The following is a 10,768-nucleotide window of genomic DNA, read 5'->3' as shown; positions in this document are numbered from 1 at the left end:
ACAATATAGGAACATAGAAATTGCTGGACAAGAAAAGACCAGGGTCCATCCAGTCCAACCTCTACAATCCTAGTAGTCACATGGTGCATGTGTCAGCTGTGGCTCAGTTGGTCACACTCTAATCTCTGAATCACGAAATTCCGGGTTCAAGTCCCAATCTAGGGCTTGAATGTAAAAATCAAAGTTGACACTCTAATGCAGTACTGAGGGAGTGCTGCTCTTGTCAGAGCTGCTGCCTTTTAGATGAGGTGTTTAACTGAGGTCCCAACTACCAGCTCAGGTTGATGTAAAAGATTCTGTTATTTTGAGGAAGAGCAGGGGAATTATCCCAAGTGTCCCGGCCAATATTTATCCCTCAATCAACATCACAAAAAACAGATTATCTGGTCATTATCACATTGCTGTTTGTGGGAATTTGCTGTGTGTGATGTTGGCAGCTACATTACATAGAATCATAGATTGAGTACAGCACAAAAGGAGGCCGTTTGGCCCTTCTTGTCCATGGTGACAGTGACTACACTTCAAAAAGTGCTTCATTGGCTGTAAAGTGCTTTGAGACACTGGTGGTCGTGAAAAGTACAAATAAATGCAAGTCTTTCTTTACAATGACAATGGAATTATTGGCTAACCATAATAGTTAATTGCTATCAATTAGTCTACAATTGATCCAGGCATACATCTTATTTCTGATGCTTATTAATGATCTAGATCTTGGTGTGCAGGGGATACTTTCAAAGTTTGTGGATGATACGAAGCTTGGTAGTGTTGTAAACTCCGAGGACGATGGTGTGGAACTTTAAGAGAACAAAGGCAAGTTGGTGGGGTGGGCAGATAGGTGGCAGATGAAGTTCAATGTGGAGAAGTGTGAGGTGATGCATTTTGGTAGGAAGAACATGGACAGACAATATAAAATAAGGTGTGAAATTTTGAAGGTGGTGCAGGAGCAGAAAGATCTGGGTGTATATGTGCATAGATCACTGAAGATGGCAGGACAGGTGGAGAGTGCAGTTGATAAAGTATATAGTATCCAAGGCTTTATTATTAGGGGCATAGAGTACAAGAGCATGGAGGTTATGCTGAATTTATATAAGACAATCGCTAGACCTCAGCTGGAGTATTGTGTACAGTTCCGGGCGCCACATATAGGAAGAATGTGAACACATTGGAGAGATTTACAAGAATGGTCCAGGGGTGAGAAATTTCAGTTACAAAGATAGATTGGAGAAGTTGGGTCTGTTCTCCTTGGAGAGAAGAAGGCTAAGAAGATTTGATAGAGATGTTCAAAATCATGAAGGGGCTGGACAGAGTAGATAGGGAGAAACTGTTCCCACACATAAAAGGAGCAAGAACGAGAGGGCACAGATTTAAAGTGATTTGCAAAAGAAGTAAATGTGACATGAGAAAAAACTTTTTCACACAACGAGTGGTTTGGGTCTTGAATGCATTGCCTGGAAGTGTGGTGGAGACAGGTTCAGTTGAGGCATTCAAGTGTGCATTAGATGATTATTTGAATAGAAACAATGTGCAGGGGTACGGGGAAAAGGTAGGGTTGGCATTAGGTCATAATGCTCATTTGGAGAGCTGGTGCAGACACGAGGGGCTGAATGGCCTCCTTCTATGCCATTAAAATTCTGTGATTCTAAGACAGACGTATGTGTATGGAGCACCTTTTCTACACCTTGCCTAGATGCCCCATTACATGCCATGAATTGACTGTTGTTATGCCGGCAAATATGGAAGTCATTTTGTGCACTGTAAATATGCTAAAGTTGAAATAATCAATGAAAGACCAGTGGCCATCCTTTATGGTGGTGCTGGCCGAGGGAGGCCAGGGCATTCCGCTCCTTTGCATATTGCCCTGGGATCTTTGCCATTACCTGAATCAGTCAAACAAGACCTTGGTTTAACATCTCATTCAAAGTAACCAATGGTGGAATCTTTTCTACATACGAGTGTGAAGGAAAGCTCATTATATTGTCAGCTGGGGTGTAAAGGGTCCAAGGGTCTAAGGGAGGGGTAGCACCTTTCACAGCTGGGCTCACCACGTTGTTTAGAGTGGCTCATCCTGTATTGGTCCTCACCTTCAGTCAGCTCTCACCTGTGGCTTGAAGTAGCTGTTAGCATTCGGCAGCGGCCACATGCCAGTGAAACGCTTCAAGAGATGGGCCAAACCAGGTGAGGGTATCTGTCAGGTCTCTTACCCTCAGCGACTCAGGGATTTGTCTACCCTGGCACGTGAAGACTGATTTTGGTGGATTGGGACCAATCTGTGCTCAAACAGCCTGGCAGGCAGGTCAGCACTGTGTTGTGGATTTGCATAGAGCTCGATAAGACACAGAAGACATTCTGGTCACTCACAGCATCTGGATCTGTCACCAGCCGTCTAGACTTGTCTTACCACTGAACCAAGAGAGGTCCCAACGAGAGTTTTTAAATTAATTTATGGGATGTGGGTGTCGTTGGCTAGGCGCAGCCCTAACTTCCCTTGAGAAGGTGGGGGTGAGCTGCCTCCTTGAATCGCTGCAGTCCCTGTGGTGTAGGTACACCCACAGTGCTGGAGGGAGCTTCAGGATTTGACCCAGTGACAGTGAAGGAATGGCGATGTATTTCCAAGTCAGAATGGTGAGTTACTTGAAGGGGAACTTCCAGGTGGTGGTGTTCCCATCTATCTGCTGCCCTTGTCCTTCTAGATGGTAGTGTTCGTGAGTTTGGAATGTGCTACTGAAAGAGTCTCGGTGCGTTTCTGCGGTGCATCTTGTAGATGGTACACACTGCTGCTAATGTTCGTTGGTGGTGGATGGAGTGAATATTTGTGGAAAGGGTGCCACTCAAGTGGGCTGCTTTGTCCTGGATGGTGATGATGTGCAACTCTCCCTCACTATATTCCAATTCACTAATTCATGTTCACTATCTTTCTATCATTTGCAATCCAACATCTAACTGTCACAACCCATGTGGCGATGGGCAGGCAACATGGAAGCAGGTGTTGATTCACTGGGAGCTGTAACCATGAGCCTGCACACAGGCAGCACAGGCCATAGGGTCATTTCTCACTGGAAGGAAACAGAAGTGAAACTCTACAGCCCCCCTGAGCGACCGAGCACCCCTTTTCAGACCACACTGCTCACCTCCTTAGCATGAGGAAGGAGCTGGTAAAGGTGCCCTAAACATTGACTGTTTCATCTCCCTGGCCAGTAGGCAGGGGTCTGTCCAATATGGTCGGAAGTCAACTTCAAAAAAGAATGTAAAGTTGACACCAATCCCCATTGGTGCATGGATACGTGCACCCTCATGGACAACGCCGCAGCTGACAGACCTGAGAGAAGAACTGCTCTTGTTGGCAGAGAGCTGGCTAGATACAGTGTCCAGATTGCTGCTGCCCTCAGTGAGAGGGTCAGCTGAGGAGGATAACTCAAGGAAATCGGCACAGATTCTCCACATTCTTTTGGACGGCCGTGGAAAAGAAGAACTGTGCAAAGCTGGTGTAATCAGAGCAGCCATTGCCCTATTAAATGGTGGAGCAGGCTCGAGGGGCTGAATGGCCTACTCCTGCTCCTTGTTTGAATGTTTGTACGCTTTACTGTCATGAACTATCTCACTAGTAAGTTGACTTGCCTTCCGAAGAGTGTTAATGATCTTCTGATAGAGCTTAAACTCCCCCTTCACGGCAACAGGCAAGCAACTCTCATCGGTATGTATGACATAACCATGACCAACCCTGGTGAAGTCAAGAATAAATTCTCTGATGACCTTCGATCCTTGATTGCTACTGTGCCAAAGTCAGGCAAGATAATCGTTCTTAGTTACTTCAGTGCAAGAGTTTGTGCAGGTCAACAGATGTGAGTAGGGCCATCAGAAAAAAGGGTTGGCAGTTGTAGCCAATATCGTCTCCTCTTGCTGAACGTGTGTGCTGAACATGAGCTCTTCATCACCAACACAGTTTTTCACCTCCCTAATCGCAACAAGACATCTTGGATGCATCCCCGTTCTATGCATTGGCATTTAATTGACAATGTCATCACCAGGCAGGAAGTGCATGTAACAAAAGCCATGTGAGGCACTGACTGCTGGACTGACCACTGTCTTATCATTTCAAAGCTAAACACCAAAATCTATCCCCCTAGATGCACCAGGGCATGAAGGTCCAGAAGTGTCTCAATACTTCATGGTTCAAACGGGCAATGATGAAGGAACCTCTCTCAGAGAAACTTGAGAGTCACCAGTGTACAGTGAAAATGGATACTCACTGCATGGAGGATGACTAAACCAGCTTTTAGGGATACAGTGTACTCTGCTTTAGAGACCGTTTCCCTATCTCTGGTAAGCATCAAGGTTGGTTTGATGACAACAGTGATGTAATCTAGTAACTACTGAAGGAGAAACATTGCCTCTACAGGGCAGGGTTTACCTCAATGACAAGTCATCACTATCCAAGCATGATGCCTATCAAAACATCAGCAAGACTATCCAGTGTAAGCTCAGAGAGATGTAATTCACTTGACTGAACCACAAAGCAGATGAGCTTCAGTCATATGCAAACCACAAAGACTGGGAGAGTTTCTATGTCGCTCTGAAATCTGTCTATGGGCCTTGGACTACTGGTTCACCAACAATCCTCAATGTCAACAGGTCAACATTGCTCACAGAAAAAGCTCAAATTCTAGAAAGCTGGGTAAGGTGTTTTAACCACATCCTCAGTCAGTCTTCATTCATTAATGAAGGAGCAATCGACAGGCTGCCATGGTTGCCATCAACTGCTCTCTTGATGATCTTCCCATGCTGTTAGAAATTATGAAAGCAATAAAACTCTTAGCTAGGGGCAAAGCTGCAGGAGCTGATGCTATCCCAGCTGATGTCTACAAGGCTGGAGATCAATGACTGGTCAAGAAGCTCACTTTTTCAGTCTATGTGGGGACAAGGAACTATCCTACAAAAATACAAAAGTGCTTCCACTGTCCACCTGTACAAGCAGAAAGAAACTTGCCAATCTTGCGACAATCATAGAGGAATTTCACTCCTCTCCATCACCGGCAAAATCTTTACCCGAGTCCTTCTGAACCACTTAGTGCAACACCTCAACCAGGGTCTGCTGCCACAGAGTCAGTGCACTTTCAGAAAAGGTCGAGGAATCACTGATATGGTGTTTGTGGTTAGACAGCCCCAGGAGAAATGCCAAGAACAGAGCATAGGCCGCTACACCATGTTTGTTAACCTGACCAAGGTTTTTGACACAGACAGCTGTGAGGGCCTTTGGAAGGTAGTGGAGAAATTTGGCTGCCCTGAGAAATTCACCACAATGGTTTGACAGTTCCATTATGTCATGATCACACATATATAGGGTGATGGTGAGTTTTCTTACCCAATTTCAGTCACTAATGGTGTTAAACAGGGCTGTGTGCTGGCGCCAACCCTATACAGCAGTTTTTTCTTTGTCGTGCTCTCTGTTTCCTTCCATGATTATGATCCCCATTGAATTCATATATCACATGGAATGTTGCTCGATCTGAGACGACGCTAGGAAAAGACCAAGGTCTCCAAGGACATACTTCACAATTTCCTGTTTGCCAATGACTGTGCACTAGCTGCTGGTTTAGAACTGGACATGCAATGTAGCATGAACTTGTTTTCCAATGCATGCGACAACTTTGGCCTTACTATACCAGTCTGCTCTAGGAAAGCCCTATCTCGAGCCCAAGATTTCATTCCATGATCAGAGCCTGTTAGCAGTGGACAAGCTTACTTATCTCGACAGCACTCTCTCTCTCTCTCCCTCTCTCTCTCTTTCTCTCTCGAGCTCTCTATATTGATACAAGACACATGCAAGAGTTGCCAAAGTAAATGTAGCCTTTAGCAGACTTTGAATATCAGTCTGGGAACAAGACTGCCCAGCAAACTGTAATACCATAGAGCAATAGTCCTGCTTGCTCTGCTCTATGTGTTTGAGACTTGGACTGTGTACCAGCATCATGTCAAGAAGGTCAACCATTTTCACTTGAGCTGTCTTTGGAAGCTTCTGAAGATCAGATGGCAGGACAAATAGCAGGCACTGAGGTGTTCACCAAGCTGGCAAGCCAAACATCTACACCATATTGAGACAGTGACAACTGAGTTGGGCTGGTCATGGAGCCAGAATTCTTGATACCTGCTTACCAAAGTGCATCTTCAATGGGGAGCTTGAGTCTAGGATGTGTTATCATTGCAGTCAAAGGAAGCGTGACAAGGACACTCTGAAGGCTTCCCTTAGGAATTTTGGTATTGATTTCAAGTCCTGGGTGAAGCTTTCCCAGGATCGCTGCATCTGGCACAACCTAAAAAAATAGTGCCGCCTCCTCTGAAAGCAAGCGCATATCGAGGCAGAGAGAAAACACGAGGAGAGGAGATCCTGAGCCAGCAAAGCTTCCTGTCCTATTTGGAGCAGAACCTTGTGGGTGCTGATCAGCCTTAACAGTCACCCACGTACCCACCAGAATCCTATCAAACAACCCAGATGATGAACATGGTCACCTTTGTACTGAAGGATGAGAAAGAAGATATTGTCAGTTACTAAGCTCTTTTTTTCAACATTGATAGTCTGAAACCATTAGAGACCATGAAAGATGATTATGTTCACTTTCACTTTCTTGCTTCACTAAACATTTATTAGCTACATCTTTCAGTGTCAACAATTATAGTAAATATGCTTATTTCTAATTGAATGCTCTGCAGCATGGCTGCGTTAAACAGGAAAGAAAAAAATATTTGAATCTCTGCCACATCATCAATAAAGAGTGGCACTTTTGATCTCTCCCTAAGGGTATCTCAGCTGCCTAATTCATTTATTCATAGCCTTTGTTGATGTTAATACCACATTCTACCGATTAAAGATACTTCCACCTTCATTGATTTTCTTGTAAAGAGCTTCTCTGTCTTTGAACAATTACGAAACACGTGAACATGTGTTTCTATAGGAAAAGTTATTTTGGAAGAAATTGACAAAGAAGGAAAATGTCTCAAAGTAAAGAATATTTCTGATAAGATAAAGACCCACCTAGAGTTTATTTTACTGCACTAAAAATGCAGTTGTATGCAGCAATTGGTGATTTGCTAATTAAATCAGTTCTTCAAGTATAAGATCTACGAATACCATATTTCCCTCCCTCTGTCATCTGACGGTGCTGACTCAGTTAGTTGAATTTTACTATTTCTTTAGTCTTTCAAGTTGAAATGGTAAGAGAGTTGTAAAAAATGATTTCCAGTCCCGTATTAAAACTCAATATTTACAACCCATAACTAGATATTTGTCAAAAAAGCTGCCGCTTCACTGGTCTAGGGTATGGCCCTGTTTTTTTAATTCTTGGAGGCTGAGGAAATTTAAGTCAATTAGGCCTTTATGCATAAAGAACAGAACTGGGATTTTGGGTGATAAGAGCTTGCAGAGTAGATTTGGTCTATGAGTTGTGTCTTGGACACTGCTTTCCAGTACATTACACAAAAGGTGTACTATAAACTATTTTCTGAGCATTGTCATTAGGGCTCATTGTTACATGTAACACATAAATGTTGCATAACTATGGCAGGCATGTTACATTGTCAAGTTCGTAAAATATTTTTTAAAAAACTAAACCAAATTACTTGGGTTTTAATGAAAGGTGCATTTTTTCTTTGAAAATTGTGTGCAAAGAAATCAACATTGGGCAGAAATTGTTACTTCTGAATAATTTAATATTGTACTTTCAAATTTTGCAATATCCTTGTAGGATCAGCCATTAAGTGGATGGACAATAAGAAGACAATTTGAGGATTTGACCCAGATTTCATTCAAATTTCCTGCATGTTTTACACTTAAAGCTAGGCAAGCCATAACCGTAAGTATTTACCTAGAGCTGTATATATAATTTTCCATATAAAATATCCATGCGGAAGCATGGATAGAGCTTTGTTTCTACTAGAAAATGTATGATTTCTTAATTTGTACATAAAAAATTGCAGAGAAGTTTACAGTTAATAGCCCCCATTTCCCCTCTTCATATGCATAGGACTAAATAAAAAGTATATATATTTTTTAGCATCACGCAATGTACTTTTATGGAAGTGTAAGAGCCATCATTTGTTTGATGACATGGAAACTCCATGCCCAGAGAATGCTATGAGTAATGTGTGGCAGGATAACTGATGAAGTTCCCAAGTTTCCAACTATCATCAGAACTTATATGGAAATGATTGCAAGATTAATCTATCTATCTATTTCCTAGCTTTTTTCCAGCAAGTGTCTCATGTGAAAAAAATGTTCGTGGTGCCTGGAAAAAGGGTTGTAATGTGTGGGCATTTCATTAAAAATGATTACCCTTTTACAAAAAAAGCCATCGAGAGTAATTAATTAGACTTATTAGCACCCAATTTTTGGTAGCTGTGAGTGCCCTTAAATTTCCAAATTGGCATCCATGGCACGCATGCACATGTGGTGCAGGCATTGGTGCTTGTGCAGTGAATGTCCACCCAGAAAATGCAAAAGGGAGATCCATCATGAAAACGTGTTCATAGGACATAGAAAAGTCTATAGCATGTGAAGCATGATGATTCCTTATAATTAAATGGACTTTTGATCAAATGCTGACATTTACACCAGTGCTGTCAAATGTTCAGCAGAAGGATGGGACTCCCCCTATTTAAAGGAATCATCAACTACTTACATGTTGGTAGCTTGGTTGATTTTCTTCTGGTTGCTGCTACCATTCCACAAGTATTTCGTGCTTTCTGTCGTTGTTTCAAATTGCAGAAATCTGAAGGAATTGGTGTGGCAAGCTAGTGCACTAGAATAAAGGGGAGGATGTGCAGAGTAGGACAAGCTGCTGGAAGAGGGAAGAAGGGAGCGGAAGGGAGGAGGGAACCCAGAAGGTGCCTTTCTGCCTGGGCTATCCGTGATAAACTCACCTGAGTGTGATACCGGGAATAAAAATCCCCATTCACTGAAAGTCCTACAATTCCGATTTCCTGTGTCAGTGACCATCACGACATCAGCTTGACCATTTCCAGCATTTTCTGTTTTTAATTTCAGATGACCAGCATCCGCAGTATTTAGCTTTTGTATTTTTAATGGGATTGTTGATTGTCACCAGATTTAACATCTTATCCAAAAGACCTCCTGCTCTGCTCCTTCACTATTGTGCTCGAGTGACTAGGGCAAGATTGAACTTCCAACCTTCTGACCCAGAGGGCAGAGTGCACACACTGAGCTACAACTGACATGAGGGTTTCCACTCCTTATCCTTGCCATCTTCTGGGGATGGCTGGGGGAGGGGGTTGAATGCAGTGGGGAATGGTTGTCATGAGTGAGAGAGCTTTAATTTATATTTGAGCTCTATAACAATGAAAGAGCAAGAGACTTGCATCTATATGACACTTTATCATGTTTCTTAGGGCACCTGTAGGAATTTCAGTCTGAACCTATATTAAACCCCCCATAGGTTCAAGAGGGGTAAGTCCCACTGGAGACAGAAGTCTCACAGCTGTGCTGGTTTGGTTTTGGTATTACTTGGAATATAAGTCCACTGCAATGTCTTCGCAAGCATGTATCCAGGAAGCACACAGCTCTCTAAGGTAAAAGCAAAATACTGCGGATGCTGGAAATCTAGAGCAAAAACAAAAATACCTGGAAAAACTCAGCAGGTCTGACAGCATCTGCGGAGAGGGATACAGTTAACGTTTCGAATCCGAATGACTCTTCATCAGAACAGTTCTGATGAAGAGTCATTCGGACTCGAAACGTTAACTGTGTTCCTCTCCGCAGATGCTGTCAGACCTGCTGAGTTTTTCCAGGTATTTTTGTTTTAGCACACAGCTCTCTCCCCAGCCAGGAGTTTACATTAGGGGAGGAGCCAAGCAACGAGAGTGGGTGTTGTGCTTGCCTGGGATACAAAACTATAGCTAATGATTTCAGATGGCGGTGTAGATGCATTCGCCAAAACATCTGGAGGAACTTCACATGCATAGGCAGATGCGACAGTTATTTTTTGCACAGCAAGGTCCAACAATCAGCAATGAGATGAACGACCAGTTAATCTGTCATTTTTAAGCATTGTCTGAGGAAGGAATATTGGCCAGGACACCAGGAGAACTTCCTGCTGCCCCTCCAATAACTCCCTTAGACCTTTAAAATTCAGTTCAAGCCAGTTTAACAATTCATCTCCAAGACATTCCCTCTAAGGCAGCAGCACTCCCTTATTTAAAACACGTGCATCTTGGAATGAGACTTGAAGCCAATCTATATACATGCGCTAGAAATTCTTTATACTATTTTAATACATTAATATAATTGTACATTCCTGATTCCAGGGTCAGGAGTTTCAGTCACATTTCTATCCAGGCACAGAAGCAAGCTAATTTCATACCTGTCCTATATTGGCCCTGGGCTCAGCGATGATTCAGATTAAACTTCTCATCTTCACGTTTGAGTGCTTTTATGGTCCTGCTCTTTACCCTTTACATAATCTCTTTCAGCCCTATAAAACCACCTCTGTACTTCTTATTCTTTTGTCTTTGACCTCTTATGCATTCTCCTTTCCCTCTGGTGCACTACTGACAACTATGCCTCAAGTCAGCTAGGTCCCAAATTCCGGAACTCTCTTCCTAAAGCCCCCTGACTCGCCTCCCTCTATTATGACCCTAATTAAAACCCTCATCTTTGAGCAAATGATTGACGACTCCTCTAATTTTCAGCTTCCTTGGCCCTGTGTTCACTCTTCACGGTGTCTTGGAAATTTTTTTATGTGAAATGTGCGATGCACTACTG

The sequence above is a fragment of the Cetorhinus maximus genome, chromosome 19 (assembly GCF_964194155.1).
Source record: "Cetorhinus maximus chromosome 19, sCetMax3.hap1.1, whole genome shotgun sequence".
NCBI lineage: Eukaryota > Metazoa > Chordata > Chondrichthyes > Lamniformes > Cetorhinidae > Cetorhinus > Cetorhinus maximus.
The sequence above is the reverse complement of the archived record's forward strand: the minus strand, read 5'-3'. Positions refer to the sequence as shown.